The sequence below is a fragment of the Crocodylus siamensis genome, chromosome 1 (assembly GCF_052110815.1).
Source record: "Crocodylus siamensis isolate JL-2025a chromosome 1, ASM5211081v1, whole genome shotgun sequence".
Classification (NCBI taxonomy): domain Eukaryota; kingdom Metazoa; phylum Chordata; order Crocodylia; family Crocodylidae; genus Crocodylus; species Crocodylus siamensis.
The window spans coordinates 271,607,944-271,633,018 of NC_143395.1; the positions used below are offsets into that span (position 1 = coordinate 271,607,944).

General features: G+C 42.1%; 1 protein-coding gene across 1 annotated transcript in view; it reads left to right on the plus strand.

Annotated features, from left to right (window-relative positions):
• The window catches only part of SMPX (small muscle protein X-linked), a 67,179-nt gene extending 42,479 nt beyond the window's left edge, over window positions 1-24,700 (plus strand). Inside the window, exon 5 of the mRNA XM_090062356.1 lies at window positions 23,566-24,700. The gene's annotated coding sequence lies outside the window, so the exon portion shown is untranslated. The remainder of the gene's footprint in view (window positions 1-23,565) is intronic.
• The last annotated feature ends 375 nt before the right edge of the window (window positions 24,701-25,075 follow it).

Below are 25,075 nucleotides of genomic sequence, written 5' to 3' on the forward strand. Positions count from 1 at the left end.
TAATTTCCAGGCTCCATTAGACTCAATTAATAGTCTGCTCCAATGTGCTGGACTTAGTGTGTTGGAGCAGCTTCTCTGCATATCTCTAGGAGCCCACAATTCATTAACCAAAAAACCCCCATAATTTTCTTTGAGAAATAGACACTTTTCTCAAAAAACTTTGGGAAGTCAAAAATCCAATTTTATGACAAAAAAAGGTTGATGAAAAATATTTCAGTCAGTCCTTCAATTCCTATATTCTTTGCTATTCTGCTTCTTCCTGGTTTCTTCCTCTCTTTCTTTTAAATGGTTGCCAGTCTTACACTGCAAACTTCCATTAAATTTAAGAAAATGTGAAAACTATTAAAAATATACTCTAGTATAGGCAACAATCATTAAGTATCTTGGCATTATGCTTTGGAGAGACCTTTCATTTTTCAGGGAGCAACACAGATTCACATGTGGAGGTGTTCTATATATGAGAAAACCCATTACTGCCCCCATGCACATGTACAACCTGTAGACAAGAAATACTCTTGTGCTAGAGGCTGTATAGATCAAATATTTAACAAGAGAACAATAGGCTTGCCAAAGAGGAGGTAATTAGGAAGGTACCTGTAGCAGTTTCAAAGAAACAAAGATAATGAGGGAAATTAAATACACTGCATGGATCAGACAGCTGCAAACTCATAGCTCTGCCATGGCCAGTTAAGTGTCAACTTCAACTAGTGATGCGAATATGATGTCTTGCAGTGGTGCTTATCCATCTCTGAAGAGATGTTATGCACAGGCTGGCTGTCACGGTTCCTGAGCTATAAAGACCTCCCTCTTAGAGTGAGAGGCAGTGAAGATAGTGAGAAATCCAGGACACGTGTTAAATATTCAAAAGAGGCTGCAGAGAGTGTGGGTTTGAGAAAGGCTGCATGACAGTTTCTGACAGCTAGTAATTGCTCTCTTACCACATTCTCTTTCCCTCCTGTTGTTTGCTACATTTTTTTATTGCATCTTGCTTGAGCTTAGATCATAAACTCTTCAGGGCAGAGGGTTTCCAAACTATAAAATAAAGCCTCATTTTTTTCTGAGTGTTTGAAAACTATCACAGATATACTGCACCTAGCCTCTTCCCATACATCTGTGGGTACTTCAGGCCTTACAACCTTTGTCTCAGTTCTTCTTTCAAATTGCCCATACCCACATCACACTGAAAGAAAGCAGAGAATTGAATTATGCCATGTGTGATCCTGTTCACCACTTCCTTGTGCTGCAATGCTGCATGTACCAGGATGTGTTTGTACTTTATATTTGCAGTCTCCCATGACTTATGACCTCTGTTGTAAAGAAGCTGGGCCAAGATAGTAAAAGCATCACTTGCACCATTTGGTGACTGGCACAGCATGCCAAATTTGGACAAATTTCATACAAAGTGGCAATGAGAAGATTAAAGATGAACAAAGTAGGAGTTTCTTCCCAGATCAAGAAGTTTGGGATTACTGCTTTATTGCATCTCCCATTTTATTGGCAATCAGCCTTTCATGTCATTGTTCTAGCAATACCTGTTAACCCACAGCTATACAATCAGTTGAAAAGTGCATTACCCAGTAGTGATGTGCTGGGTAGGTAACTGCCAGTCCCGCCACTCCTCCACATCCCAGTAATGTTGCTTTTGAGAAAGTGGTTTCAACACCATTCCATACCTGCCTTCCCATATGGGAAATGTGAAGAATATTTCTTTCATGTTGCAGAATAGATGATGACACAGACTCCTTGTAGCTGAGAGTTCTTGGAAACACTGATGGAGTTTCTGGGTATGAATTCTTCTCTTTTCTTTTAAAAGTCAGAACAGAACACCAAGTTTTGATTCATGTAATTTAAAAAACCCTGAGCTTTATTTAAACGCCTAAAAATCCTAGAAGATATGAAACTAGATCAAGGCTACATCCTTTTGCTATAACTTCAAAAATAACACCGTATTCTGACAAAGTGCTTGTTAAAGTACCTGCCTGTGCAACTTCTAAAATGACCAAGCCAATTCTCTTGGTAAATTTAGTTTCAGTCTGCTTTTTAAATGATTACAGTACAAAGCGATGGTCGAGGTGCATTTGTATGGCTGTTTTGATTTTTCTTAAAACACGGGGGTAATGTTTAAATCATTGCCTGGCTTTTGGAGCTAAATTAAGGCTTTGTAACAGATTTAAAGTGTAGGTACCAGTTGCCTGGAGGAGGCGCTAAAGCTCCATTTGCTGGAAAAGCTATCTGCCTCTCCTCAGGAACATTTGATCATTGAAGTTTGAGAAAGCAAAACAAGAAAACCTCATTTGGATGCTGCTCTGGTTTGAGAAACTTTTTTTAAATGTCCAGGAACTTTTTTGTTTTGTTTACCAATAAAGATCTGTGGGCATATCTTACCCTCTCTCTCTCCATCTAGGAACAGGATTTGTGCAAATTAAATTGCTAGATTCCTCATTTGTGTATAAAAACCAAACAAAATATTCCATGCTGTTCTCTGTGCCCTTATGGGTTTCCAGGACTACCAGAGAAACATTATTTTCTATTTCCCCCCTTTTCCGATAGTAATGTAAATGAACAATATGTTCTACTACTTCTCCTTCAGCGTGATGTGAACAAAAATGCAGATATCTCCTCTTTTGACAGTCTTTTGCTGTTGTTTTTTTTTAAGTGTTGATTCTTGGGCTCTATATTCTGGTGTATATTTTCTTGCATTCATGCTCTTGGACATCTTTACATAGCCTTCTTCGTATAAATTTCTGACTGAAATTCTTTATGACTATACAATTTCTATTAGCATTCTCTTCGGAAAACTTAACTCTGGGGGTTAATATTGAATTCGGTTCTGTACACTGTTAGCTTTTAGTTTTTACCTGGGAGGGTGGTAACGGCTACAGGAAAGTGTCATTGTAGCATGAACAGGTATATAAATACCACACTATGACAAGTAACTGCAGAGCCAGATGGCTATATTTTTAAAGGTGTTTAGTCACGTAAAAATTCAAATAGTCGTCTAATGGGATTTTCATAAGCACGTAGACACGTAGGTTTTACTGGTTTTGCATCTTCACTTGCCTAAATACCTGTAAAATTCTGCCCCAGGGTAATATAGCAAGACTTTTGAATTGAAAAAAACCAGCATTAATTGCTCGGCAGCAGCAGTTAAGCAGCTGGTGTTCTAACAACGGTACTTATTATTTCCAACACAATTTCTTCACTGTTTCATTGTGCCTTCATTTATCTGTTTCACCTATTGTCTCTTATCCTGCCCCAGGATTGTGAGCTCATGGGTGCCTGACAGTATTTTTACATGTATGAGCAGTTGTACCACAATGATAGTTGATTTTTGGCTGAGGTCTTAGATTTAACATAAGCTCTTCCATGTGCAAAGAAAAAAAAATTGAGCCAGGGAGGGGAAAATAGTATCTGAAACACCAGGTAGTGAAATAAAATAAAATCCTCATGATTTAGGGCAGGAGACAGTGATGGAGGGTGAGTGAATTCAGTTATTCTTTGTAATATTTGGGGTTGACCATTTGTGTATCAGTTACAGTTCTAGCTTTTACAGTAAATTAAGCGAACTACAAAAACATGAACCAACCAGAAACAGAGGTAGTGGTATCTTCCTTATAAGTTCACCATGAAGAAGGTGCCAGGTGATCAGGGGTATCATGTGGCAGTGAGTATGACAATGACATTAGACATTGCCACTCAGATGTGAAATCAGAGAACCATTCCAATATTGTTTTGCTTCTGATATGTTGCATTCAGATTTACAAGAAAGGTTCGTGCATAATTTAAAAGAATGGGTTCATGTTTCACTGGAGTCAGTACCAAATGAAATGTAAGTAGGGAATCTAAAACAAATCCCTTTCTTCAGAATACCCTCAGATTAGTAACATGGCTTACTTTAAAAATAAAATATTAATAATTTAATTCTGTAATCCAATTACTTGTTTTAGGGCAGAGACAATACGACCTTGGTTTTATGAGTCCTCGCCTGCAAAGACTTACTTGAATAATTATATATCCATAAGCAGTATGACTGAATTCAATGGCACTGTTCAATGTATAAAATAGTTCTTGTCTAAAAGTCCTTGCAGAATGAGTGTTTCAGCAAGACTCAAATAAAATTCAGGTTCTGATTTTTAAATTATCTTTCCTCCATGACAAATATTAATGAATATGAAAAAAATGTTCATCTGTGTTGCAATTTCAGCAGAAACATAGATTCATAGATGCTAGGGTCGGAAGGGACCTCAATAGATCATCGAGTCCGACCCCCTGCATAAGCAGGAAAGAGTGCTGGGCCTACATTACCCCAGCTAGATACACATCCAACCTTCTCTTGAATACCCCCAGGGTAGGGGAGAGTACCACCTCCCTTGGGAGCCCGTTCCAGACCTTGGCCACTCGAACTGTGAAGAAGTTCCTCCTAATATCCAATCTAAATCTGCTCTCCTCTAGCTTGTGGCCATTATTTCCTGTAACCCCCGGGGGCGCCTTGGTGAATAAATACTCACCAATTCCCTTCTGTGCCCCCCTGACGAACTTATAGGCAGCCACCAGGTCGCCTCTCAACCTTCTCTTGCGGAGGCTGAAAAGGTCCAGTTTCTCTAATCTCTCCTCGTAGGGCTTGGCCTGCAGGCCCTTAACCATACGAGTGGCCCTTCTCTGGACCCTCTCCAGATTATCCGCATCCTTCTTGAAGTGCGGTGCCCAGAATTGCACGCAGTACTCCAGCTGCGGTCTGACCAGCGCCCGATAGAGGGGAAGTATCACCTCCTTGGACCTATTTGTCATGCATCTGCTGATGCACGATAAAGTGCCATTGGCTTTTCTGATGGTTTCGTCACACTGCCGACTCATGTTCATCTTGGAGTCCACTAGGACTCCAAGATCCCTTTCCACTTCCGTGCCACCCAGCAGGTCATTTCCTAGGCTGTAGGTGTGCTGGACATTTTTCCTCCCTAGATGCAGCACTTTGCATTTCTCCTTGTTGAACTGCATTCTGTTGTTTTCTGCCCACTTGTCTAACCTGTCCAGGTCTGCTTGCAGCTGTTCCCTGCCCTCCGGCGTGTCCACTTCGCCCCATAGCTTAGTGTCATCTGCAAACTTGGACAGAGTACATTTCACCCCCTCGTCCAAGTCGCTGATGAAGACATTAAAGAGTATCGGTCCAAGCACCGAGCCCTGCGGGACCCCACTGCCCGCACTCTTCCAGGTCGAAACCGACCCATCCACCACAACTCTCTGGGTGCGACCCTCCAGCCAATTCTCCACCCACCGGACTGTGCAGTAATCCAAGTCACAGCCCCTTAACTTGTTCACCAGTATGGGGTGGGATACCGTATCAAAGGCCTTCCTGAAGTCCAAGTATACGACATCCACCCCTCCTCCTGCATCGAGGCGTTTTGTGACCTGGTCATAAAAAGAGACTAGATTGGTCAGGCATGATCTACCTGCCACGAACCCGTGCTGGTTTCCCCTCAGCATAATTTGTCCTGCCGGGCTCTCACAAATGTGAGCCTTGATGATTTTCTCAAAGATTTTGCCAAGGATGGAGGTGAGACTGACTGGCCTATAGTTACCCGGGTCCTCCTTCCTCCCCTTCTTGAAAATGGGAACCACATTGGCCCTTTTCCAGTCCTCCGGGACTTGACCCGTGCGCCACGAGCATTCAAATATTCCCGCCAGTGGCTCTGCAATGATGTCGGCCAGTGCCTTCAGTACCCTCGGATGGAGCTCATCCGGGCCTGCCGACTTAAAGGCATCCAGTTCCTCCAAGTGACCCTGCACCACCTCAGGGTCCACGCATGGAAGTCTGGTGCCTTGCTGCTGCTTCCCTACACTCCCAGTGAGAGACTTGTCATGCCTCTCGCTTAGGAACACTGAGGCGAAGAACTCGTTGAGGAGTTCAGCCTTGTCCCCTCTGTCCGTCACCAATTGTTTCTGCCCATTTAGCAGGGGTCCTATTCCTCCCTGGGCCTTCCTTTTACTCCCTATATATCTAAAAAACAATTTCTTATTGTCTTTTACTTGGGTTGCCATCCTCAGCTCCATGGTAGCTTTGGCCTGTCTAACTGCCTCCCTACAAGCACGAGCAGAAGAGGTATATTCCTCTTTGGTGATCTCTCCCTGTTTCCACTTTTTATGTGCTCCCCTTTTGGCCTTTAGTCTGCCCAGGATTTCTCTGGTCAGCCAGGGAAGCCTCCTGGCCCCTTTCCCTCTTTTACCTCGCACGGGGATCGTCTCGCTTTGTGCTCGAAGGATAGCTTCCTTAAGGCACAGCCACCCTTCTTGGGCTCCCATCATTTCAAAACTACTACTCTGCAGTGCATCCTTCACTAATCGCCTGAGTTTGCTGAAATCAGCTTTCCTAAAGTCCAGCACGTTCACCCTACTGGTTACCTTACCCACTCGACGCCTTATGTTGAATTGTACTTTTAGGTGATCACTGTCCCCCAGATGGCTACCGATCTGTAGGTCCCCTACTATGTCATCCCCCGTTGCCAATACCAGATCCAGTAAGGCATTCCCCCTAGTGGGACCATGTACCTCCTGCGTCAGGTGGAGGTCCTGTACACAGGTTAGAAACCTGCGTGAGCGGTGGGACTTTGCTGTCTGTGTCTCCCAGCAGATGTCCGGGTAGTTTAGGTCCCCCATGACCACCGCCTCTTTAGCTTTTATGGTCTCTGAGAGTTGCCTCAGGAGCCCCAAATCTATTTCTTCCCCTTGATGTGGGGGTCTGTAGCAGACCCCTACCACCAATTCCTTTTCTCCTTGCCCCCCATGTAGCCTAACCCACAGTCCTTCTACTTCCTCATCCTTTGATTCTGTCTTGATGAGGGTTGATGTATATTGCTCCTTAAACATTTGACTTTATATACAACAAACCCAAAACCAGCTGAAAGCCAAAAATTGGGGGGCTTCCATATCTATGATGAAGAATCTTTTTTTCTTTTTTTGACAAATGCAGACAGTTCTTTATTTTTAATTAAAATTATATTATTTAAATTAACGTAATATTCTGTCAAAAAAAACCGAAAAAAATTTCAATGCCATTTTTTTTTTTATCAGCTCTACTTCCGTTCCTGGCTTTCTCTCCGCTTCAGTTTCTTCTTCTCTAGCATTAGAATAAATATATTACCTCCAATTATAATTGGAAAGTATTTCATTAGAATTTTTAAAATATTTTTGATATCTTCTGATGGAAGACCCTATGGATGATTTTTTAAAAATAATTATTTAACTCTACCTTTATTTTAGAAAGAAATATGTAATAACTTCTAAATACTTCCTGTTCTGCTGGAAACATCATTAATCATTGTAATGGGGCCTTCTTGGGGCCAGTCCACCACTGGCCTGCCCACCTGTTCCTGGGCTAACCGCCTGCCTCACTTGTCTGCCATGTCTTCTTGTTTCATAATTGGTTCTAATTAGGCAGGAGGCTGCCCATTCTTGCCCCGATGCCAGGGGGTGCTATCTACAGCTCTGATCCTCCCCTACACCACAGCCCAAGCCTGGCACATGGCATTCACCAATGGTTTGCACTGGGTCTTTCATAAAATGTACACACAAACAGACAAACAAACACATACTGGGCTCCAAGCCCTCAGCCCCCTCACTGGGGCTCTGCACCCCTTGGGAATCAGGTGGCCACAGCCCTGCCTGGCCCTAGGATCTTACACTCCACACTTCCCCTTCACTGGGGCTCACTGAGGTCTGCCTCCCTGTCTGGCTCAGGTGGCTGTAACCCTTCTGTGCCCCCTGCCCTGGGGTATTACACCTTGTGAGGCTCTGGTGGCCATAGCTGTGCCTGGTCCCCTCTCAGTGTCCCTCTAGCCACAGGACTCATGAAGAGCCTGGGCAATGCTCCAGGTCCCTCACCGACCTGGGCCCTGCCTCAGGACTCACTAAACCGGTTGAATCCACCAGGGATGTGGGAGCTGGAGTTATTAAGGCGCCCTAACCCACCTTTCACTGGGGTGGTAACTGGCCTGGTATTTTCTACAGGCTCCCATGCCACTGGGAGTCCCACCAAACCACCCACTCCTGGCAGGGTGCAGTTTTAGGTCACGCCCAGGACCAAGAACCCCCTGCTCCTACCTGCAGATGTTTCATTCAGCAGTTCAACCAGGCAATGTTTTTGCCAGCAGCAAACTGCTCTGTGTGTATAGGTGGCCACAGTTTCACCACAATCTGGTGGCTGCTTGACACACCCCTTAAAGGGGGAGGCACCCACAATCATTTAGACTTGTTCAAGACCATGACTGAATAGATTAGTATAGAGCTCTTGGTCCCTGAAGATGGTTACAATGTTTTTTCTTTTTTCTCACAGTGCTGTTTTGCAATTATACCAGCCAAATAGGGGTGACATTTACAAGGTTAGAATTAGGTATGGTTAATTGCTAATTAGTTAGGGTGTTGTTTTAAGTGTAGTTGCTAGGGATTAGCGGTCTAACTGGCTGTTTTAAGATTATTATTTTTAAGATTATTGTTTGAACACAAACCTATCTACATTCTACATTACAGCTAGTTCTTCTAAGCAAAGGTTGGCTTTATGAAAAAACAAGCCCAAGTTCTGAGGTCCTTATTGAGGCAAAATGTTAAGTCAGTGGGACTTTTCTTAGGGCAAGGAGCCAAGTTTTACAGAATGTGTCTAAAAGGGCCCTTGTTTTGGGTGTGAGACATCTGCAGAGGTCAGTGCTCAGCATTTTCTGAAAATTGGATGTCTTAAGATTGACAAATGTTTGGGATACCCAGAATTACTAATCACTTTTGAACATTTCCAAAAACTTGAGATTTTGTCCTCACATAACACTGTGGGGCATACTGCATGAGTTGTCAAGTTCCTTGTTCCTCACTGTGTACACCTCAACATCTTTTGCATTTTAGGTGTTTCACCACCTACACCTTTGATCATTTATACTGGAAGAATCAGTTTGTGGAACTTGCAGTTGATGGATACCCATCTTCACTCAATTCTCCCATTTCTTCCCACTTATAAAAAGATATTGAAAATGTTTACTTTTCAAAGATTTTCTCCTTAGACCCCAACCCTGCAAATGGTTCAGTGCGAGTGAAAGTTAAGGCTCTACCTTTATTGGGCTTTAATCACTGTGTGTGGACACACATACAAAAGAGGAGTTGCTCATTGTGAGCGCACAACAGCTGTTACTTTCTAACAATTATGTGAGGACAGGCCAGGAGTCATACAAACAGCAAAATTGTTCCAGCTTTAACCCTGGGTGAAGCAGTGTTAAAGTTGGAACTGTTTGTTGCATTTCTTTCATTCCAGACTTGTTCACATGTAAGTGTTAGAACCTAAGAGCCGTTGCATGGTTTAGAGCAGGCGTCCCCTTTTCCCCTTTTTTGAAAAAAAAGTAGGAGACTGTGGCATTGATACCTACATAGTCAGATGGGTCACTAATGAGTTGGAGGGCCGCACCCAGAGAGTGGTGTTGGGTGGGTCTTATTCAACCTGGAGGGATGTGGGCAGTCGGGTCCCCCAGGGCTTGGTCCTCGGGCCCGCGCTGTTCAACATCTTCATCAGCGACTTGGACAAAGGGGTAAAATGCACGCTGTTCAAATTTGCAAATGACACTAGGATGTGGGGAGAAGAAGGCATGCTAGAAGGGAGGAATAGGCTACAGTCAGACCTGGACAGATTACAGGGGTGGGCGGATGAGAACAGAATGCGTTTCAATACTGACAGGTGCAGGGTACTATACCTGGGGAGGAAGAACCAGCAGCACACCTACAGACTGGGAGACTCTCTTTTTACCAGTGCAGAGGCAGAAAAGGATCTTGGAGTCATCATTGATGCCAAAATGAACATGGGCTGACAGTGTGGGGACACAGTCAGGAAAGCCAACCATACCTGGTCATGCATTCACAGATGCATCTCAAGCAGGTCCAGGGAGGTGATCCTCCCCCTCTATGCAGCACTGGTCAGGCCGCAGCTGGAGTACTGCGTCCAGTTCTGGGCGCTGCACTTCAGGAGGGATGTGGACAACATGAGAGGGTCCAGAGGAGGACCACCCGCATAATCAGGGGTCAGCAGGGCAGGCCCTACGAGGAGAGGCTAAGGGACCTGAACCTGTTCAGCCTTCATAAGAGAAGGCTGAGGGGGGACCTGGTGGCCGTTTACAAACTGGTCGAGGGGACCAGCATGCATTGGGGGAGTCCCTGTTCCCCTGAGCACTACCAGGAGTGACTAGAAATAACGGTCACAAGCTGGCAGAGGGTAGATTCAGATTAGACATCAGGAGGCGCTACTTCATGGTCAGGGCAGCTAGGATCTGGAACCAACTTCCTAGTGAAGTGGTGCTGGCTCCTACCCTGGGGGTCTTTAAAAGGAGGCTGGATGAATACCTTGCCAGGGTCGTTTGACCCCAGTACTTTTTCCTGCCCATGGAAGGGGGTTGGACTTGATAATCTGTTCAGGTCCCTTCTCACCCTACCAACTATGAAACTATGAAATGGCTCCATATATATGTTTGTCCATACCTTGTGACAAGCCTTACATGGGACAAGCCTCCATTTTCCTATTTCTTTTTATTTAGTTCTGGTACTTACTTAGCATTTGGGTCCTACTATTCCCGATTTTGAACTGAATTTATTATAAATTATATTTTTGATGACCACACTTCTTTGTATTGTAGAAATATAAACAACGCCCTGGATATTGGGTATCAGGGGCAGGGGACCATATTGGGTGCTAGAAACACCCTATTCCAAGGCTGCCTCCAAAGCAAGCTACTAGGTTTTTCCTAGTTTAATAACCACCTTCTCTGTGAAGAAGTCAATGGGACTTGATAATGCTCAGAACCATTCAGGAGGCAATTAGCATCTCACAGGATCAGGCTTTAGGTCATTTCCTTCTCAAGTGCTTTATTTGCTAATATCTTCACCTTGGGGCATCTCACATTCTATTTAGTGGAATGAAAGAGAGCAAGAGCTAATTTGTCCTTAGAAATATCCTTATTCATGTCTTAGTTTCTCAATAAACCAAGTCCTGTGAATTCTTTATTACTCTGAAACTCTTAAAATTCTTTAACAGGTTCCTTTATATACCTAATCATAGAAGTAAAATAATCACCTCTTAGATCCTGTAAAAAAGGAGGATACTATTATTTATGCTATTATGACAGCCTGCAGTCACAAACCTAGTACTTGTCAAAGTAGTCAGGATAGGATGAATGAGTAGAGTTTAATAAAACATGAACCTAATCTCAAGGAGTGACTTCACCTGCCGTGCTTGTTGCTATGGGGCACACCCATCTATGCATGGACCTTAAGAGATTTGGTGAAGCAGTAAGGAAGGAAAAATATATTTTTCTCTCTGGGGAAGCTATGCTTTCCAAGTCTCTGTGGACTCTTCCCTAGTGCAACAATATTCTCCTTATTAGGTGCAGCTAGTGAATTGCAAAAAGTTCCCCTCCATCTTGGCCAGTGTGAAGATGACAACTTTCATAAGTTTTATGCATTTCTGATTTAGTTAGTCTATAAGGTCATTTGAAGGGCAACCAAAATGATCAGGGGCACAGAGCAGTTGCCATACCAGGGGAGATTAAAAAGACTAGGATTCTTCAGGTTAGAAGGAGGTTGAGGGGGTATATGATAGAGGCCTATAAATTCATGAAGTGCATGGACCAAGTAAACAGGGAACTGTTGTTTATCAGGTCCCAGAATGCTAGAACTAAGGAATATCTGCTGAAATGACTAGATGACATGTTTAAAAGTAACAGGAGAAAGTACTTTTTGTGCAATGCTCAAGGTTACTTGTAGAATTGATTGACACAGGAAGTAGTAGAGGCAGATAGCATAGCCAGGTTCAAAAAGTGTCTGGATAAATTCATGGATGATAGAGCTATTAACAGCTGTTGAACAGAATGTTTGGAGATGTTGCCTCTGACATCTCTAAACTAGTAATGGTGGATGTTAGGGAGGGTACTGAATAGGATAGATTACCGTAAAGCAGAGATTTGCAACCTATGGTCCATGGACCCTTGGGGTCCGCAGACTATGTCTAAGCGGGGTCCACGGAAGCTGACTATGATCAACAAAAAGTATGTGAATACCCACACTTACAATCCAAAGGAGCCCACATCTCCATTCAAATTTTTCAAAGGGATCTGGCACCTCCATTTGAAATTTTTTAGGGGGTCTGAAAATGAAAAAAGGTTGAAAACCGCTGCTCTAGAGATATCCAATTCAATGCTTTCCTTCCATAGCATCCATTTCCACCACTGTCAGAGACACTATCAGATACTGAGCCAGATGGACCATTGGTCTGACCCAGTCTGGCATTTCTTATATTCTTAAGTTGCCTCTTTACCCTGCCTTCTGCCTGACTTTACACTAACATTGCTAATTACCTACCTGTCTCTAGCTTCCAGTGCCATTCAAAACCACCAAAAGAAATGCACTGAGATTTCACATGGCTTATTTATAGGAATGACTTTCATAGATTTCATAGACATTAGGGCTGGAAGGGACCTCGGGAGATCATCGAGTCCAGCCCCCTGCCCAAAGGGCAGGAAGTCAGCTGGGCTCATAGGATCCCAGCAAGATAAGCATCCAATTTACTCTTGAAGGTGTTCAATGTAGGTGCTTGAACCACCTCCGCTGGCAGACTGTTCCAGACCTTGGGGGCTCGGACAGTAAAGAAATTCTTCCTTATGTCCAGCCTGAAACAGTCTCGCAGGAGTTTGTGACCGTTCGACCTCGTCATCCCTTGGGGCGCTCTGGTGAACAGACGTTCCCCCAGATCCTGGTGGTCACCCCTGATAAACTTATAGGTGGCCATCAGATCACCCCTGAGTCTACGCTTTTCCAGGCTAAAGAGTCCCATGTCTGTCAGCCTATCATCGTAAGATCTGTTTTCCTGACCTTTGATCATGCGCGTGGCTCTCCTCTGGACTCTCTCAAGCTTCTCCACATCCTTTTTGAATTGTGGAGCCCAAAACTGGACGCAGTACTCCAGCTGCGGCCTCACCAAGGCCGAGTACAAGGGGAGAATGACATCCCTGGATTTGCTCGAGAAGCATCTATGGATGCACGCCAGCATTTTGGTCGCTTTACTGGCCGCAGCATCGCATTGCAGGCTCATGTTCATCTTGTGGTCAATGATGACCCCCAAGTCTCTTTCTTCTCTAGTGCTATCCAACGTAGCACTGCCGAGCCTATAAGGATGCTGCAGGTTTTTCCTCCCAAGGTGGAGAACCTTGCATTTATCGGTGTTAAACACCATGAGGTTCTCATCTGCCCATTTGCTGAGCTTGTCCAGGTCAGCCTGGATCACCCGCCTATCTTCTGGCGTGGATGCTTTGCCCCAAAGTTTGGTGTCATCGGCGAACTTGGCCAGTCCACTCCTGACTCCAATGTCCACATTGTTAATGAAGATGTTGAACAGTATGGGTCCCAGGACAGAGCCTTGACATTTTAATTTATGGGAAGTGGGAAAGAAAACAAAGAAAATTGAAATAAGCTGTGCAGGCAATTGAGACTGGTGGACTGGAATTAGAGATAAATCTATGCTACAAGAAACCAGACAAGGTATAAGCCACATAACTGTGGAGTGCAGAGTTATGGCACATGTAGAAAAAGTCACAGCTGCAGTTGAAATGGTGCCACCTAAAGAATTATCAGACCCACTATAATTTACCATTTTGTATAAAATTATATCTCATCAATCCCAGAAAATCCAAACATAATGTAATGTTTCAAACAGTCTTATGTGATTAGGAAATAAAGTATAAGATATGCTTGTGAAGCTATAAAAAGCTATTGATCACATCTTTATGCCAGCAAGTTGTGATGTTTCTAAGCTGGCAACTATTTTATAAGTTATCAAAAGCTGGGATCTTGGTAGAGAACCACTTCATTTGGAAGGAAATAACCAGAAGTCTGTAGCCAGGTTCTAGATCAAGGGTAGACAACCTCTGGCATGGATGCCAGAGCGTGGCACGCGAAGGTTTTTTGCTCGGCACATGTGCCTTGGGGCAGATGATAGGGAAGAGGCCAAGGCTGTGCTGCCACAACAAGGATCGGGTCCTTCATGGCTCCTCCACCGTCTGCCCTGGTGCACAAACTTCTAAAAAGTCAAGGTTGAGGGTATTTTTGGCACTCTACCCAAAAATATTGCCAACCCCTGTTTTAGATAGCTATCAGACATAAGCCCCTGCATCTCCAAAAAGAAAGAATATTTGGTAGATGCACAGATAAGAAAAAGGTTCAAGAAATGTAGGCTCTTAGTCATTTTAGGCACACTACGAACTCCTGAGACCCAGGGAGAGCCAGATCTCATAGGCGGCCAACAGTACAGCACCAAGCTTGCAAGCCTTCACAGTTTCTCGATTCTGATCTCGGAAGTCCCAGACTGTAAAGCCCCACACTCTGCAGCTTGATTCCCTGGTCTGTGGGGCCGTGTCTGGAAGACTTGAGAGCCTGACTGAGAAGACTTCTAAACTTACTGAACTTCTGGGGTCTGATCATCCAAGTGATCAGATGAAACTACTCCTCAGGCAGAGGATAAAAAGACAAACTGACAGCTCATCTGGAAAATTGGTTGTTGAATATTCATTCTAGCAGAGACCCTTTAACAGAAAAGCAGGTGTGCATGTGTGCGTGAAAGAGAGGATAAGAGTCTGTGGTTTCTTTAAAACCACAATTCTTTACTGTCATCACATGGTTGATTTGATGGCAACTGATGATGCATGCCAATTCATCAGAGTAAGAAATACGTTTCATATATTTTAAGCTCCTTGGAGAAAGGATTGGTTTCTACATAATTATTATAATCAGCACTTGAATAATGCCTGGCCATTTCAGTTCTCAAAGTGAAAACAAAGATTTAATGTGACAAACCAAACTGCTCTTTCAACTGATTTTAACCCTAAATTAAAATAAATGTGAAACCCCACCCTGAATAATATTCACACCTATAATTTGTTCATCTACTTTCTTGCTCATGGTTATTTCTGCCTACCTAAATTGCTTGAACAAATCAACTGATATGCTTAACTAACTGCAGCCTCTTAAGACTTAAGAGAACATCCTAACAACCACATGTAATAATGCATTTGACCAAAAGTGCTCCAAGCAGAAACAAACAAATACTATTCTTTCTTTTCATTACTTCTTAAAATGTTATGGTGGCTAATAGGTCAATCTTGTGCAGTACCTGACAATTGCCAAGTATCAGCTAAATGCCTAGCTTAGCTTTTTTTCTGAAACTGTCCTAATTTTTTCCCCCCTTTTTTGGCAGAAGATGAAATCTACTGGCTTTTTATCTGAACATATTGATCTGAAAGGCTTCCATCTGATTGCCGTCATATCAGTAGCCACTATAGCAAATTATCCCTCTTTTGCAAGTGCATTTGCTAACTCAGCCTTGTGACAAAACAGGCGCTTAAAATAGTGGTACTAGATGTAATGCTTTTATTGCACATTATGCTCTTCAGTCTCAAGGTCTATTTTTCGTCACTAGCCATCCTGCTACACAGTAGCACACTGTGGATTCCTTGCGCACTTCCTACTACAAACTACAGCTCTCCAAAGAGTTAAAATTTATCTTTGTTTTTCAATGTTACCATCACAGCAAGGAGATGCAAATTAATTTGAATAATAACTGGCAAGATACAAAGGATTTTAAAAGATATTTAATGACAAATGTGGTCAAAATGTTATTGTTAAAATTTTAATTAAGAAAATGTTTGTGGGAAAGTTTTCCTCTATTTTGTAAAAAATTTTCCGTAAAATTTCCATATATATTCCTTCTTTTTTGGTTGGAACGGTGGGGAAAACTTACTGCTCCCTCACTTAGTTTTACTTTCCCCACAGCTTCTTTCATGGGGATGAATAAAGGGATAACAGAAATGATGGGGGGAGGGAACTTATTCATTCTTTTTTTTTTTAATACTTTTCCCAAGTTAGAAAAAAATATAAAAAGTGAAAGTATAATTCCCAAAATCAGGCCAATGTGAAAAGAAGACTGAAATAATGTCCGGAAAATTAACAAAGTAAAAAACAAGCAAACTAATCATTCATTTAAAAATATTTTAATGGTATACTTTAATATGACAAACCTTACCAAACATATTCCTACAGTCCTGTTTTTAGTGCTTATCTGTATGACTAGAGTGCATTTGACTTAACTACTGCTTGGATTTTTTCCCCCTGTGTTGACTGCCAGCCCAGATATATCACATTAGATATAAATATGAAATCAAATGTAAAGTAGATCACAGTGGATGGAGTGTACTGAAGAGAAGTAAGGGCAGCATGATAAGATGACGCCAGCTGCTGTCCCCCTTCCTCCCCACTAAAATTTTTGAGTTTCTAGTCTAGGATGACCTAGTCCCTTGTCTGCTAAATTGCAAAATAAAGGAACCCAGTTCTTCCCTCACACCATCAGCTTCCTAAAGACCAATAAGCTAACTAATGATATGGCCTGGACATTATTTTTTAGGAGTTTTTCTTCTTTAGTTCAGTGTGTTTGGAATTTCATGCCAATTCTGCTGCAGACTAATACAAGTTCATGACCTCTGTCTCCTTCTTACTTTACTGAACTTAATATCCTTTTCATTCCCAGGATGCTTACTTGTTTCTAGTGTCCAGATATCTTTTAAAAGCTCTGGGAATAAAAAGCCTTTTCTGGGGCTTCTAATATATTGGGAGGAAACTTTCCTTTTCATCCTGTCTCTTCTCTCCTGTCTTTAAAAATCACAGTCTTCCTGTTTGCCCTTTTACTGAAAATAAAATGCTGTTTTCTCTTGAATAGTTTGCAGAATTTGCGTGTTGCTACATATAAGTCAAAGGGGAAGTGCTGGTATTTTCTGTTAATTATACTGTTTAAGGGTTTGTGATGTATATCATTACTGAGTGCTTGGTCAAATTATAATGGTAAAGGAAGCCTTACACTTTTTTCTACTGTATCAAAATGTACAGTACCTTTTCCGCCTTTTTTAATAGTGCATATATGACTGTGGCTGCGGTGAGTAACACATCTATAAATGGGTCCTGGTGAGGAATAAACATCATGTGGTCTTCCAGCTTGGAAGCTTGTCGAGTGGGAGGCATTTACTGAACCTTTGTGCACTCAGCATAATTGCTTGTTTTCTAGTAGTATTTTGTGGTAATAATGTATGCATGTCTTCTCTTTTGCTGGGATAATGTCACATACAAAATATTGCATTATAAGAACTTCATTAAGATTAAAAAGTCAAAAGCTAGCAAGGGCCTGAGGAGAGGCAACTTTAATTCAGCCATCATGTGAATAACATCATTATGTTGGAGTCTTGCCATGCAGACATGTTCAAGTGGCCCCCTTTAGCTCCATGTTTGCAAATGGTCTCTTCCCCATATTTTAGCATTGTTTGGCCATTGTATTTCACGTATTCTAATGTTCTACCTACATGATGTCTGCCCCAATACAGATGTATTACCCTATTTTATTCCTTAGTCAGATATGCTTTGGTAGCAGAGCAGAACAGCCTGACAGTTTGAATTATTACTGCTGCATTTTACAACAGCATTTTTAATCTACCTCCAATTAGCCAAAATGTTTTACATTTTGGAGAAAAATTGGAAAAAAGCCAAAAAAAAAAAAAAGGCTGCTGCTTGGAAAAAACTCTCTCTGGAGACTTTTCAAGTCAATAATTCTATCTTAGTTTAAGTTAGCATCAGGGTTCAGTATTACACAGATTCGATCATTTCCTTTTTAACATCTATGGCTGGGTTTAGTAAACTCAAGGTCCGTGTTTTACTTGTGTTAAAGATATTCGCAAAGCCTTATAGACCTCACTCTGAGCAGGATTGGGCCCAATAGCCTCCTGGGAATTTTAGACTGGGAATGCAGAGGATTAAGGCTCTGATTCAGGAGATTCATTCGTAATCAGAACAGCATATACTTATGCACTACAAACACAGCTAATCTGCCCAGGCTCTAAAATGAGTGATGGAAAGGAGGAGGGGAACTTAGTAGCCCAAAAGATACTGGTGAAAAGGCTACAGCAGCTGAAAGAATAACCAAGGGACCCTAACTCTGAAGGTTATTAAGGTATCACACTGCAAACTATTTCTGAGTTCACACACTCTCTGTAGGAGTTGGTGTTCTAAAAATAATGTGCATTTGGGAGCTGAGAGAGAGGGAATTGGAGCAGCACAGAGGGAGTTCAGAAAGATTGGAACATCACGGGGAGCTAATAGTGGAGACCACGGGGTAGCCAAGGCTCTTCCTTTTGCAGCTAGAGCACTTGGAGACCACAGTAGTGAAAGACAATGTTATCAGTGCCTGGTAAATTAAATTAACATAAAGGACTTTGTTCTCTGCTGAGCCTAAGGTCTGAGGCAAGGTTTGCAGGGAACTAGTCAGAGCTTTCTCATTCTCAGCTGCCTGACTCCTCTAACATCATTAAAGCTTCCAGGGGGCCAAGTTCCCTCAAAGACTTTATGCCAGTGGAGGATCAGAAGTTGAAGAGCCTTGCTCTCTTATGCATCCTACCCTCCACTAATGCTGCAAACAGACACTGCAGTTACCTCCACCCATTTTATGCTGGTCAGTTTATGTCATGTTTATGGACAATTCCTCAGTGGGGAATCTCTAGTCCAGTAGTTCTCAACATTTTTAGACTTGAGGTACCCTTGTTAAACTCAAGACACCTAAGAAAATGCCAGCAATTAGTTTTCACAGACTTTTTGACTACAGAAAACTACGAGAGCAGTTCTGCTATTGCAAAGAATTCAAAGACAACAGGTCAGAATGTTTTTACCACTATAGAACACTATTCCTATGTGAAAATCCTGAGTTTTATCTTGTGAATCATGTTTGCACAACTAATAGTGCTAACATTGTGTGGTACCCCACAGCATCCTTGAAAGGATCTGATGGCACCGTGGTTGAGAAGCATTCTCCAGTTTATTTGGTTTTACTGTGTGATTAATAAGAGGTGCAAAGAGAACACAGTGGATTGGAGAATCCAGCCCAAAAAATTACATGCTTGCTAAAGGAAATTAAAAATCACAGTTTATAACCTGCAGATTCCAGGCAGGTTACAATTTGGCCCACAGGGGTGCATCTACACGTGCTATTAATGCGATGTAATAAATTCCAGTGCAGTTTGCACTAGAGCATGTTTCTTCTAGGTGCAGCATTTACACATATGCCCGAGACCATAATATGTTGAGCTAAGGCAGTGCAGTGCCAGCTGGCAGAGGGAACCGGGGATTCAGCCTGCTAACCTGGAGTTGCTCCACCCCACTCAATATGTTGCAGAGGGTCTGGTTGGGGCATGAATATACTCTAGTGTGGGGCTAGTCAGAAGGCAGGCTGTGCACTGTAGCACCCTCATGCCCCAGCTAGCCTCAGCCAGCATCTACACATGCATTGCGGCAGAGTAAATAATTTCACTGTAGGATAGTATTTGTGTTGGTTGTACTGTTTTATGGTGGAGTTAATGAGTTTACTCTGGCCTAATAACCCTGCATGTGTAGATGGTGATGCTTTACTGCAGAGCTAATTAGTCAACTGCAATAAAGTGCATGTGTAGATGTCCCCAGAATGGTTTAGTGGACAGATTGATGAGCTGTTGGTCAGGAGCCTTAGGATCTATTCTTGACATAGCCTCTGACTCATTTTGTGGCCTTGGACAAGTAATTTCAGTTCCCTTTCCCTTTCCCTAGGTTTTGTAAATCGTAGGGGAAGTGAGTGCCTCATATACTGGACTTAGGCAGTATCAGCCACATGGGGCTCCACTATCAGTGGTGGACTCTAAGTACTACTATAATACATATTGAGCTAAAACATTCATTTTACAGACTTTATATAGCTTGACAAGAGCTGAGGGTCAAAGAAATGCAGTTATGAAAATGGGGCACAACTGTACAGTATTACAGGGACTGTCCAGGAAATGTCTGAAGCAACTGAACAAGTGACTGAGAGTGACCCATACAGTCAAATTACTTGGCTTATTACTAGTAACATATTTATAGTGAACATTGTGGCTTGAACCCCCAGTGCTGCAGCTCAGTTCTCACATGCTGAATGATGGAAGAATGGAGGAGACTTGAGATAAAAAACTGAAGCTCAGGTGCATAGGAAGAGGGGGATAGGGGAACATGTTTACTTACATTGATATCATAATAGCTTTGCTATAGTCCCTGTTCCCATACAGAAAATAGATTATTACCGTCAAGATGTTTAACATGCTAAAGTGATGCTAAAAATCATCTTCGTTTCTTGACCTGCCTTTAATGTACTTAAACATCTAACATTGATATCTTTTAGCCTGACAGATTCCCTAAATATTTGACAAATTAAGACTCTAATTATACCCTTAAAAGCACACAGCAAGGCTCATAAGAATATCAATAGTAGCCCCACATGCACCCCTGAAGGTCAGTTTGATCCCAAACGTAACTAGAAACAGTTTTTCCATCCACAGCTGAAAAGCACCCACATCTTGGCATTCAGCAACAGGCACAGAAAGAGAATATGACCAATTTAAACTTCAGGGGAATGTATGTAGGCAGAATGCAATTATCCAGGTTAGAATACATCGCTTTTCGGCCTCTTGAAGGCTCAGATCAAATGTACTAGGAATCCATCAGGGAGACTTTTAAAACTTTGATGCTTGCAGAAGTAACTTTCTTGTTGAAAGTCAGTTGTCTACAAGATTTCTTGAAGAAAGTAGCACTGATATTATGTAGGCATTTACTAAACCATGGTAAAATAAGAAAACTGCTTTGATTACTGAGGGTTTAACATTTCATTTCAGACAGTCTCAAGGGCTGGGCTGGGCTGGGCTGGGCCAGGCCCATGAGCAGGGGAGGGGCTCCGTTTCCTTCCCCCAGCTCTGGGTGCAGTAGGCACAAGGCTGCTGCTCTCAAGACACTTGCATGAGGGCATGGGGGAAGGGAGGTCCCCCACTGTGTGGCATCCCGCAGATATCCCTGCTGCAGGTCTTGTGGGGAGCCAGGCTGGGCCTACAAGGCAGGGAAGCTCCATTTCCCCCTCCTGCCCCAGCTCCAGTTGTGGCAGCCACAAGGATGTCACTGTCACGACACTTGTGTGGGGCACAGGGGAGTGGTGGGGGAAAGGGAACCCCCTTTGCTACATGGTCCCAGCCCGACTCCCCCCAAAACCCCAGCAGGGGTAGCAGGGAGGGGGGGCCTGTGCAGCAGGGGAGGCTCTCTTTCCCCACTCCAGGTTCCCACATGAGCATCTTGACAGTGGCAGAGGCTGCTGTGCCTGGAGCTGGGGTGGGAGGGGGTTGAAGCCCCCCAGCTATGCGGTCTCTTTGCAGCTACTGCTGTCTTCTCTCTGTGACAGCCCCAAGGGCAGAACTAGGCTGATGCTCACCCACATGAATACCAGCTCTGCAAAGCTATGTGGGACATGGGCAGAATTGCCCAAAATTGAGCTTCATAGGGCAGAATTGCCCAAAAATTGATGCTCTTCCTTAGAGTACTTCTGTCTGATACTACATCAGATGAGGGTTAATTTTTCGCATATCAGCCATTTTAAAAGCGCTCTGCGGCTGTGAACGTTTGTTGTGTTATGGCTACAGAGGACTTTCAGGGGCCTCATTGTGAAAAATGTAACTTCTGTATACACTCTTAGTGTTAGACATCTTCCTAATTTTCATAATTTCTTAAATCTGGTTAGTTAATTTTGATTCAAACTTTGCAGGTTAATTTAACCTGGCTAGGCTAAATCAGTTTTGTAACCAGACAGACATCCCAGAAATGCAGGCACATGCCTGCAGTGGCTCAGGCTAGAAGCCAGGGGAAAGGGAGTGCTAGAGCAGCCCTCCCTTCCCTTGTACAGTACTAAGCTGAGGGGGGTGGAGCATAGCCAGGCTCTGGCAGGATGCTCTGATTCACCCAGCAGTGAATTGATAACAGTGTTTATCACCTCTAACTCAGTGTTTATAACCCCATTAAAAAAATAACAGAGGGACATTACCAGTGACCTGTTGATTCTCCCTGTTGATTCTGCCTTTGTCACAGCACGGACCATAGCCAGCATGCGGTCTGCTAGTTAATACACAGACACCTCCAACAAAGCAGAGCGGAGGGAGGAATTCCTGCTTACCAGGGAGTGAAAAGGGAGAGGGGGTTGAGCAGCTTGCAGCCTCTGCCAGAGCTGCAGCCATGGAGCAGAGGGGTGGGACAAGACCTACTGAGAGCCCCACCCAGCCCAGACAGCATGCCAGGATGCTGGGGGAGTCTGATTTATCTTAAATCAGCAAGGGGCCTGGGACAGACATTGCATAAACTGGTTGAACTCAAATCAGTTAAGTCCGATATGATATTCAACCAGGTTTATCTCAAACCAGTTTCAGCCATTTTCAAACTGGCTTATGTGCACTGAACATCTGTTTTGTTACAGGTTTAAACCAGTTTCTGATCACTTAAACTGGTTTATGTGTAATGTCTGGTCCCTAGCCCAGCTGAGAAGAGTAACTAAAATAGGTTTTATGTAATAATCATGAAGTATGAATGGTGGCAATTTCCCTCCTTTATGTTCCATATACTTGCAGCTTCATTCTCTGAGAAATTTAGTAAAGATTTACTGAATATAGTAAAATTTACACCAAATGCAATATCCTTAGAACTTTATCGATTACATAAACAGCTTTAGAAAACGAATTGCCTGAATTTCAAAGCCTGTTGACCTGTCTGGCACCATAGAAATCAATAGCAAAACTTTCATTAATTTCAAAGGGAACATATTAGACCCTATGCTGGGTTCTAAATTAACTGTAAGTATTCAGGAAAAAGACTAAAGTCTCATTGTGGACAGGCCAATGAAAACTGCTTTCCAAATGTCCCGATAGCACCCAAAAAATATTAAGCCAATTGCTTGGATGTTTTTCTGTCCTAAAAATAGGATAGAAAAAGATGTTGTCATGTGGTGTCACCTGGAATACTTTGCTCTGTACTGGTCATTCAAAAATAGAAGCAGAAACAGGGGATGTGCAGAGATAAATGACAGAAATAATTACAGGAGCACAAAAAGTTCTATATGAAGAGACAATGAAAAGACCGGAACATTTTGGTTTGGAGAAGGGGCCTGGTAAGTGTATATCAACTAAAGAATGCCATAGATAATATAACGGAGCTGCTTCTATTTACCTTTTCTCATAATACGGAACACGGGACATTCAGTAACACTGAAAGGCAACTCATATAGGACTGCCAAGAGGAAATACTGTTAATTTTTAACATAGACATGTTTATTATTTAACCTGTGGACGTAACTGTCCCAAGATGACTACCATGGAAATCAAAAGCTGAAATAAAAATTAGACACTTTTCTGATTCTAAAGAACATCAACAGTTTCATTAGGAAGAGATGGAAGAAGTGGGTGGAAACAGCTACAAATCAAAATGATGATATTTCACACCCATACATATTCATTCTGCACAGGTATAAATGACTACATAAAGTGAAAGAGCTGTAAGAATATATTCTCATTCAGACTCTATGTGCACTTTCATGAAATTTCCTAAAATAACCAGGAATACAGTGATACTTTTTAAATTTCTTGTCTGGCTTCTATCTTGCAGGCCTAATAAAAGAAACAGAATGGATCCCAGTGAATGCAGAACATTGAAATATTTTATATATTTGTATGAAGATTATGGACTTCCTAAATACAAGATACTCCATAAGAAACTTTCTCTTTGTACATTTATACCAACACTTTCTTGTTGTTCATGTTGCTTTATGTAAAAAAAAAAAAAAAAGCATTGGTGACACCACACTGTGCAGAGTAGTAAGTGGTGAACCTGTACATATACAGAAATGAGCTTGATCTTATGTGCAGAGATTAATGGAGACAATGGAGGTTAGAGGAGACAAAAGGCAAATAAATAATTCTTTCCAGGTAAAATATTTCTAGTACCTGAAAGAAATGTTTTCCTTACTTTTCAAAATAAATCATATAGGTAAAGTGTTTTAATGGAACCCTGGTTACAGATTTAAGAAGAGATGATAGAATACAGACTTTACCTTTAATTACTAGCTAAATAGGTCTGACCTGTAAAACAAAGAGATAAAGTAAGGTGACAATCTTACAGGTGTGGTCTTTGAACAAGGAGTTCATCTTAAATTCCTCCTTCATAGTAAAGCTGCAGTTTTTTTCTTTTGCTTTATAGTATAAAATGCATTCTTGTTCAGATGTTTCTACATTGCTTTTACATTCTACAATGAACATAAAAAAAAGACGTGGAAAGTAAAGCGTTCCTTACAGAAGCCTTAGCTCCAGAAAGCATCTCTGTTCAGGAAAATACATTAGCTGAAGCAAGTTCTTAATCACATGCTTAACTACCATGAACACAAGCTTAAAATTAAGTCTATACTGAATTGCTTCCTGAATAGAGGGCCTTAGGACGCAATCCTGCACTTCATACTCAAACACGTCCATAAGTTTGGCTTATGAACCTTGATGGAGCAGTTCACCTGAAGGAACAGGCAAACATCCAAATGTCATAAAATATTGCCTTGTATATGTTTCTACTGAATTATCATGGCACAGAAATAGAATACACTCAAATAGACCCCTAAATACAAATGATTAAATATGAAACCTAAATGCTTGTTTTATATGGTATGTACATAATGAAGTGTGTTTAAAGCATATTCTATTTTTGGAAATGAAACGTTATTGTTGGAGAAATTCAATACATTATGTTTCCTTGATCTTGTTCATGTTGTGTATTCATTGTGGAGGACCAAAGAAGCTGTTCCATAATCCTATTAATGAACCTTCCACCACCATCTTAAGCCATTTCACATGCAATTAAAACTTTCTGGTATTCTCTTAATTTATTCCATTAAAAGAAAAATAGTTATTCTGGATAGAAAACAGGGTTCAGGCTGAATATTACTGCTTAATGCAAACCGTGGTTTCATGTTTGCTACTTCACAGATTACAAAAGTTAACCACCAGAATCATTATATTTTAGGTGCCTACATGTATTATTTGCATGTACAGGATTCTTACTTACCTCGGGAAAAAGTATTTTATATTTTTGCTTTAAATATATGACTACAGAAGAGCCTACTCTCCTGAAT